At 42.1% G+C, this 8281-nt stretch overlaps 1 pseudogene; it reads left to right on the forward strand.

The window, feature by feature from the left end:
- The first annotated feature begins 4676 nt into the window (after nt 1-4676).
- Nucleotides 4677-6074, forward strand: LOC102491768 (E3 ubiquitin-protein ligase makorin-1 pseudogene; annotated as a pseudogene).
- Nucleotides 6075-8281: the final 2207 nt, after the last annotated feature.

Genomic DNA, 8281 nt, shown 5'->3' on the forward strand with positions numbered 1-8281 from the left:
AGAGTGGAGGTCTGGAACCGGCGTAGCGTCACAACACGGGAGCGACACAGTGTCACAACTCAAGATGGTATGCAGTCGCTCATTTATTGAGGGCCAGAGAACATTCTTATATACACAGCAGGCTGGTAATTTGTTGCTCAATATGTAAATGAAGGATATGTTTTTGGACCAGTGATTGATTGTTTTGTCAGGGAGCCATTAACCAGGGGGCGGAGCTTAGGGGCAGACTGCTGTTGGTGGACCTGATTGAGAAGCTGCTGCTGATATTCAGGAAGCCTAGGGACATATTGTTTACTCCTGGAACAGGGAAGTCCAGAGGTCATCGTGTGAAAGTCATTTCAGCCATTTTGGTGCATGTGGCTCTCCACAGGAGTGTGCTTTATGTTAGGAGCCAACATTGTCTGTTACAGCAAACATTTTACTCACTTGCTCTTTCAAAAAAATAGAAAGGGTAATATACCTGGTTCATGTAAGTAACCAGGTATATTGACTGGTATTCAACAGCCCTTCCACAAGTCTTTCTCACATTTCTTGAAATTTCAAGCCTTTCAACAAAGAAGTTCTACAGAAAATACCTCATTGTCTCACTCCTGGTAAAACTGTGCATCTAGATGTCCATAACCCCTGATCTATCCTGATGCTCATTATGACACCTTGATTATTCAGCTCTTGTTTCACTAAACAGAAATATCTGAGACTGGGTAATTTATAATGAATTGAGGTTTATTTGGTTCACAATTCTAGTTTCTGAACGTCTAAGGGCATGGAGTTAGCATCTAGTCAACCATTGGTGCTTGATTAAAGCATGGCTAGGAGAAGAAGAAAGGTCAGCAACTATGTACAAAGAGAGAGAGATAGAGAATTAAGACCCCACTTCCTCTGTTGCCTCTCCCCTACTCCCAGTCAACTGGATGGTGGCCACCCACATTGAAGGCAGCTGGTCAGTCCAGTGCTCACACACCAATCTTGTCTGGCAAAGTGTCTGACCACATTAAAGAGCCCACATCTTAAAGCTGTCACCACTTCCAAAGCCATCACACTAAGTAGAAAAGCCAAGCTTCCGCAACATAAAACTTTAGGAACAAACCATTATCCAAAGCATGGCACACCTAGCCTCTGCTTTAGTGCATTCTGCATTGTAAAATCAGGTGTTTCCTGTGCACCTCTTTCTTGTAAGTTTGTCCTTTCTCATTTCACTTGTATTCTAATGTCCTCTACGTTGTAAAATATTACCATAGTTGTTTGAGTTGTGTTCCCTCAAAAGATATGTACACCTCCTCACCCTTACATTCAGTGAATGTGACTTTATTTGGAAAAAGACTCTTTACAAACATAATTACTTCAAGGATCTTGAGTTGAGATTACTCTAGATTGCCCAAATGGGTCCTAAGTCTAATGACAAATGTCAATATAAGAGAGAGAAGACAGATGTGGAGGAGACTGCCATGTGAAAATGAAGACAAAGATCAGTGAGGTGACCACAAGCTAAAGAATCTTTGGAGAGTCCATAAACCAGAAGATTAAAGAGAAAGAGTTCTCCCCTAGAGTCCTCTATCAAAGTGCTACCTTGACATCAACTTGATTTTGGATTTTAACTTCCAGAAATATGAAGAATATATTTCTGTCATTTGAAGTCACCAATTTGTGAGAATGTTTTGTGGCAAGCTTAAGCAACTAAGTGCGACCATTACATTTTTGTTTTTACTGTCTGTGAGATAAACAAATTTCTTGAATTTTTTATTTAGAACCCAGAAATATATTCAAATAACATACAGTTGTTCTCAATTAGATTCAGGGTCAAAATCAGTCTGGTTTTGCAGTTTTACAATAAAACTAATCTGACTTTTGTTCTAAGTCCACAATACTCTCTAATTTATCAAAAAAGACTTTTGCCTTACTAATCTTTTAAAGTGTGGATTCATTCCAGCTAATTTCCCATTTATTGATCCAAGACAACAACTTCATCAGGCTGTGTTCCAAATTCAGATAAATTTCCTTTTTCATTGTGCTTTCATTAATAGATTTTAATGAGAGCAAAGTGCATATCCTAGCTCTTTCTGTAAATTTAACTCCTACCCAAGTATGGTGACTCAGAGTTTTAAAAATTAAATGTCCCATTTCCAGCCTAAGTTTGCCCATACTTCCCCTGGGTCTCATCACTCGCACTCATTGCAGGTTGGAAATCTAATAATCATTTGTTTTATGATACAAACTTAAGGTCATCCCTATATAACATTAATATTCACATTCACATAAGGAAAAGAGGTTGTAACAACCACAACATGAAGAATTCCTATGGCCAAATGGGAAAATGCATGGATTTGGAGTCTTCTGCCTAGAATTTAAACCTTGTTTTTTCTATGATGTGTATGACTTTTGAGCAGTGCTTTAACTTTGCTGACACCTGGTTTCTTGGTCTACAAGGTGGAGTTGGTTATATCTACCTTGCAGGGTTGTATAGGATTAAATGAGATGGTTCATGTAAGTAACCAGGTATATTGACTGGTATTCAACAGCCCTTTCACAACTTTCAGTTTCTTTCTCTGGACTTCAGTACTTCTTTATTTTATTCTTTTCTTAGCTGTCCCTAAGTCCCTAAGCTTGAAAGTGCCTGGTTCCATCTGTAGACTTGGGCTTCTCCCACTTCCTGATTTAAGAACAGCAACACAGGACATACCAGAGGATCTCAAAAGTTTGTGGAAAATGCAATTAAAGTACAAATTTATTTCGATGCAAAAAATTTTGTAATTTTTGCATAGTTTTTTCATAACTTATATTTTCTACAAACTTTTTGAAGATCCCCTCATATACAATAGCCTCACCTACTTCAAATTTCCCTCATCATACTCATGGTTTGAAAATCAAGACACCCTCTCAGAACCAGGATTCATCCCTGGAAGTCTTCTGGACTACCAACTTGATCCAAGATCTGATATTCCTGGAATAAGCTCTAGTCCCACCCACAAAAACAGATATCAGAAGTTTTGTCTCCCTGCTTTCCCCTCAGAGTATTCCAAGCTTCATCCTTCCCCAAGCTCTAGAACTGGTAGATATTTGACTTAATTACTTCAAGCCCTCATTCCCTGTGACTAGGATCAAGAGTACACAAGGGCCTAGCCTCTGTGGCACAGCTGGTAGCATAACAGTCTGCAAAGCTAGAAGCCACATGCTGACCACCAGTCCAGTCATACTGAAAACATGCTGGGTGTGTGCCCAGGATCCTGGCAGACTGGAGGACTGAAGAACAGAGATAGCATAACTGAGCCCTGGGGAGGATGCCTTTTTCTCTCAATCTCTGCCTTCCTCTCTCCGTGTCATGTATATACACACACTCTTGTCATGAGTGAAACAAATTTGTTTGAAAAGAAAATATTGACTAACATTGTCTTCCTACCTGTCCCCATCTTATAAGCCACCAACTAGATTGCTCTCTTTTCCAGTCCATTGCTGATAATTCATTGATTTAATTATTTAACAAGTTGAACAGTACCCAACACTGTTTTACAAACTAGAAATACTGCATTAAACATAACAAAACATCTGTGTTCTCAAGTTGCTTATACAAGGAGAACTCAAAAAGTTCATGGAGAAATTGAATTAAAGGTATGAATTTAAGTTGGTGCAAAAATCCATGCACTTTTTTTTTTTTCAAATATGCGTTCCATGAGCTTTTCTGAAGATACTACTGGGTTGTCTGGAAAGTTGGACACATGTTTGCATAGAAAAATATGTCATAACTTTTCCAATGACATAATAGTTAAAATTATGATGAAGATAAATTAAACCTCCTGGAAAAAAATAAAAAGGCAACACAATGGATTGGGAACAGTGACATCTGAGCCAAGAGCTGAAGGAAGGGAAGAAGCTGGCTTTGCAAACGGCTTTATTTTGCGCCTTCCTCATAGAGATTAGAATTTACATTGCCAGGCCAATTTTCCAGCACTTCAGTTCAACCCTAGTGACTGGATTTTCATGTGGTCACAACTTTCAATATCTCATTCTATTCCCAAGTCTGTGAAGTTATAGTATACTTTCAGCACTTCTTAAACATAGAACAGATCTATTAAAACCCCATTAACCGATTCATTTGAATAAACATTGATTAATACCCACTGTGGTGCAGGATACAAAGATAAGACAAGGGCCTTATCTTCAAGATAACCTTAATCCTAGGAATTTGAAATGGGATCAGCCTCTGGCTTTCAGTTCTGCTGACTGGTATGCTACCAACTGTGCTACAGAGGCTAAGAGTCAAGGATATCAGAAACAGAAAAGAATTTTAAAACAAGAAAGAAAAGGAAAATAATAAGAAACAATGAGATCCATGTTTTACTAAGAGTGGGTGAATATAGAAGACTTGATAGGAGCGAAGTGAGCCAGACTTTGAAAGATACACATTGTATACTCCCACATAGTTTGTACCAAGTGTCTGTATTCTATAATAGAGATTGAGAGATCTGAAGATGTGATGGTGGAGACAAAGGGTGTGGATGCTAGAGACTGTGAGGGAGGAGAATGGATGGTAGAGAGTGGGTAGTGAGGCTGGCTGGCACACATGAGCATCGCGCACTAGCCTTCCCTTCCCCTCCCCTCACCTCGCTGCCTCCTCCTGGCAGCCCAACCCAAACTATGAGATCCTGGAAGTTCGGGGCCATTGCTCTATGGGATAAATAGTAATGGTAGATGCTACAGCTCCTGGAACAACGGCCACAACATCAGAAGCAGGAGCAGCAGCTGCAGTGCTGGCAGTGGCCTTTCCGACCCCTAGCAGGAGCAGCAGCTGCAGTGCTGGCAGTGGCCTTCCCGACCCCTATTCCCAAAGTCACTGTCGTGGCAGCTGGACTAAAAGGTCACCTGCAGGCATTTTGTGCATGGGGTTTGTAAAGAAGGTGCTAACTGTGGCTACTTGCATGTTCTCTCTGACAGTCCATATGGTGTAATGTGTAAGTATTTTCAGCGAGGGTACTATATTTACAGAGACCACTGGAGATAGCAAGCCATTGAAACAGGAAGATGCGACAGCTACAGATCCAACAGCAAAGTCATCGCTGGCTGCTTCAGCAAGTCTCCCATCCATACTGGGACTGCTTGCCAAAATGAAGACAGCCGAAGCTGAGTCATGAGATTCAAACTTTGCAACAGTAGGAGCAGGTTCTGAGAACTGGGTGAATGCCATTGAGTTTGTCCCTGGGCCCTACTGTGGCCTGAACGCGCCTTTCTGCACTGAGGTACCCCTGCAGGGCCCAGTGGCCAAGGAAGAATCCGAGAAAGAGAGCTAAGTGTTGTGGAGACCAAGAAGCAGTTGTGCCCCTATCCTGCCCCCGTGGGAGAATGCTGCTATGGGGAGAACTGTGTGTAACTTCACGGGGACGCGTGCAACCTGTGTGGGCTGCAGGTCCTCCATTAGATCACAACACCTACATCAAAACCTATAAGAAGGACATGGAGCTGTTCGTCATGGTGCAGCACAGCAAGGATATGATGTGTGGGATCTGTGTGGAGGTAGTCTACAAGAAAGCCAACCCCAGTGAGCATCTCTTAGGGATCCTGCCCAACCACAACCACACCTACAGTCTCAAGTATATCCGCCCGTGGAGGAGTGCTGAGCAACTTGAGAGCAAGGTCATAAAGTCCTGCCCAGAATGCCAAGTCACATCTAACTTTGTTATCCCGAATCAGTACTGGCTGGAGGAGAAAAGAGAAGCAGAAACTCACTCAGAAATACAAGGAGGCAATAAGCAACGAGGTGTGCAGGTGTTATGATGGAGATCAGGGGAGCTGTCCATTTGGAGGGAACTATTTTACAAGCATGTTTACCCTAATGGCCATAGAGAGGGACCACAGAGACAGAAAGGGGTGGACACTGGGCCCAACGAAGAAACCACTTCTGGGAGCTCATTGAGGAAAGAGAGAACAGCAACCCCTTTGACGACAATGAAGAGGTGGTCACCTTTGAGCTGAGCAAGATGCTCCGTATGCTCTTGGCTGCAGGTGGGGGTGACAAAGTGACAGAATCTGAATACTAGTGGTACTTGTTTCATGTGCTGAAAGACCTCTATGACTTGGATGTATAGCAGGTCTGTGGGTGTAACCTGGTCTGTGGAGCCTCAGACGGTAGCTATTCCCAGAGCTGTCCCCAGCAGTGCTGGGCAGACCTAAAAACTCAGGTGATGTCATAATCATTTTTACCTAGGGTTTGTCTCTATAACCCCTCATCTTTCCCCAAGAAGTGTGCTGTTTTCTCTGTTGAAAAAATTACAAAAATAAATCTTAAAAGTTAGTTTTTTTGTAACATGGACTTAACAGTCAGACAGCTAGGTAGGTTTGTTCCATCATATGTTATCAATCAGATTGTGTTCCTGGACTCTGCACACTCATCTGAGGACCCTGGGTCTAAAGTAAGAGTATGGGTCTTTGAGATCCAAGAATAGAGCTGACGGGTAAAGGGACTTACAGTAGCACACAGTCTTCTATGTAGATGTAAGACATGGATCCTCGAGGTTTCTGGTGACATCTGCACATCTGTACTGGTCTCTTCCCTATCTGTAACCCCATTCTGTGTGCTCATTCAGTGGTTTTTGGTCTCTTACTTTATTGTGCACAAGCAATACCACTGGGTAATGTTGAGATTTCTCCTGTGTTTAGCATGATAAGAAATTGTGAAAGAACACATAGAAAGTGAGGGACTTCGGGATCAGCAGTTGGAGTCATGGCTATGTTGTTGAACTCCCATGTAGTCAACCGCGGTTCAAGTCCTGGACCTGGTGGCTTAAACTCATGCTGGGTGCATGTTTGGGCATGCCCAAGATCCCAAGAGGAGAATGGAGAAGGGATTGCAGCGTGGCCATCCCCCCTGAGGGGTGATTTCTTGCTTTCTGTTTTTCTGTTTTTCTGGCGAGCACATGCACCCTATAACAAAAACCTCTCCAAAAAAAAAAAGTAGAGGGACTTCATTAAAATCAATACAGAGTTGGAAGTTGATGCCCAAGGGTTCACAGACATGCTGTGTGATGTGCACGTACGATAAGCTCATGCCCGCATAGATCCAGGGTTCTCAGTCTTAGTGGGAAAACTTGGTTTAATGGTTTCAGCCTGGTGTGGCAGATCTTCAGGACAACGCAGGGTGCTGGTAGATGTAACAATGCCGGCTCTAATAGAGAAGTGGGCTCAGTCACACAGGGGCAAGCTCTCTGACTGTTCCATATATTAACACACACTGGGTCTTGGATACACAGTTGTATTCAATATTTTGTGACCTCACCTTTCCAATCCTTTGTCCTCATTCAAAAGATTTTTGTGGTGGAGATTCGGTGCTTGATTATTGTCAGCATTTGCTTCATCCCCTCCTTCCCACCCCGAGCTTCACAGGTAGATAGATGTAGTTCGAAATTATGTTCCAGGGTCTCTATTGTAATAGTTTTAAGTAACGAGTCGCACTAAAGGGAGAGGGGGGTAACCTACAAGCCAGGCTAAAGTTAAATTCAGAGAATTCATTGACCAGAAATTTCACCCTTGCATCCCATTGCTGTTTCCTGAAAATAACTTGGAGATGCTTCCATTTGTCCTACTGCTGGAGTACTTGGATCCCACCCATTCTTTCAATTTAAGAACAAAACAAGTAATTGTTGCAGAGGTCTCTGTATTTTATAGCAGCCCTTTTATAAGATGCACTTTTCTCAAATAAAACTATGTTTAAAAAGAGAGAGAGAGAGTGGGTATGAGAGTGGGTGTGAGGTGTAAAGGGAGAGAAAAATTTTGTTTTATTTAAAGATTTTTGCTATAGGGCATGTGTGCTCACTGGAGAGAGAGAAAGTGAGAAATCATCCCCCAGGGTGGATGGCCACATCACAATCCCTTCTCCTCCATTCTCCTCTCAGAATTTTGGACATGCACACACACATGCCTGGAAAGAGCTTTAATCCGCAGGGTCCAGGACTCAAACTACGGTTGATTACGTGGGAGCCCAGCGATGTAGCCATTATGCCATCTGCTGGCCCCCAAGGGAGGAAAATTTCGACAGGTGAAAAAATGTAAAACGTTTTTGTTGAAAATATAAATGTTTTATACATCATGATGGGGACTTATGTAAAATGTGAAATTAATCTGAAAATTAATAAAAAAGAGGATAAAATAAATAAAGGGGTATCAGAAATAATGTTGGAAAGGTTAGCATTAGCTAAAACATGAAGGACCTGCTACACCAAGCTAAGGAAATTGAAATGTGAGCCACTGAAGAGCTTAACTCACAATAAAATGCTGGCCAGTTGGAAGAATAGGGAAA

The sequence above is a fragment of the Tupaia chinensis genome, unplaced genomic scaffold, assembly GCF_000334495.1.
Source record: "Tupaia chinensis unplaced genomic scaffold, TupChi_1.0 Scaffold000495_1, whole genome shotgun sequence".
Lineage (NCBI taxonomy): Eukaryota > Metazoa > Chordata > Mammalia > Scandentia > Tupaiidae > Tupaia > Tupaia belangeri.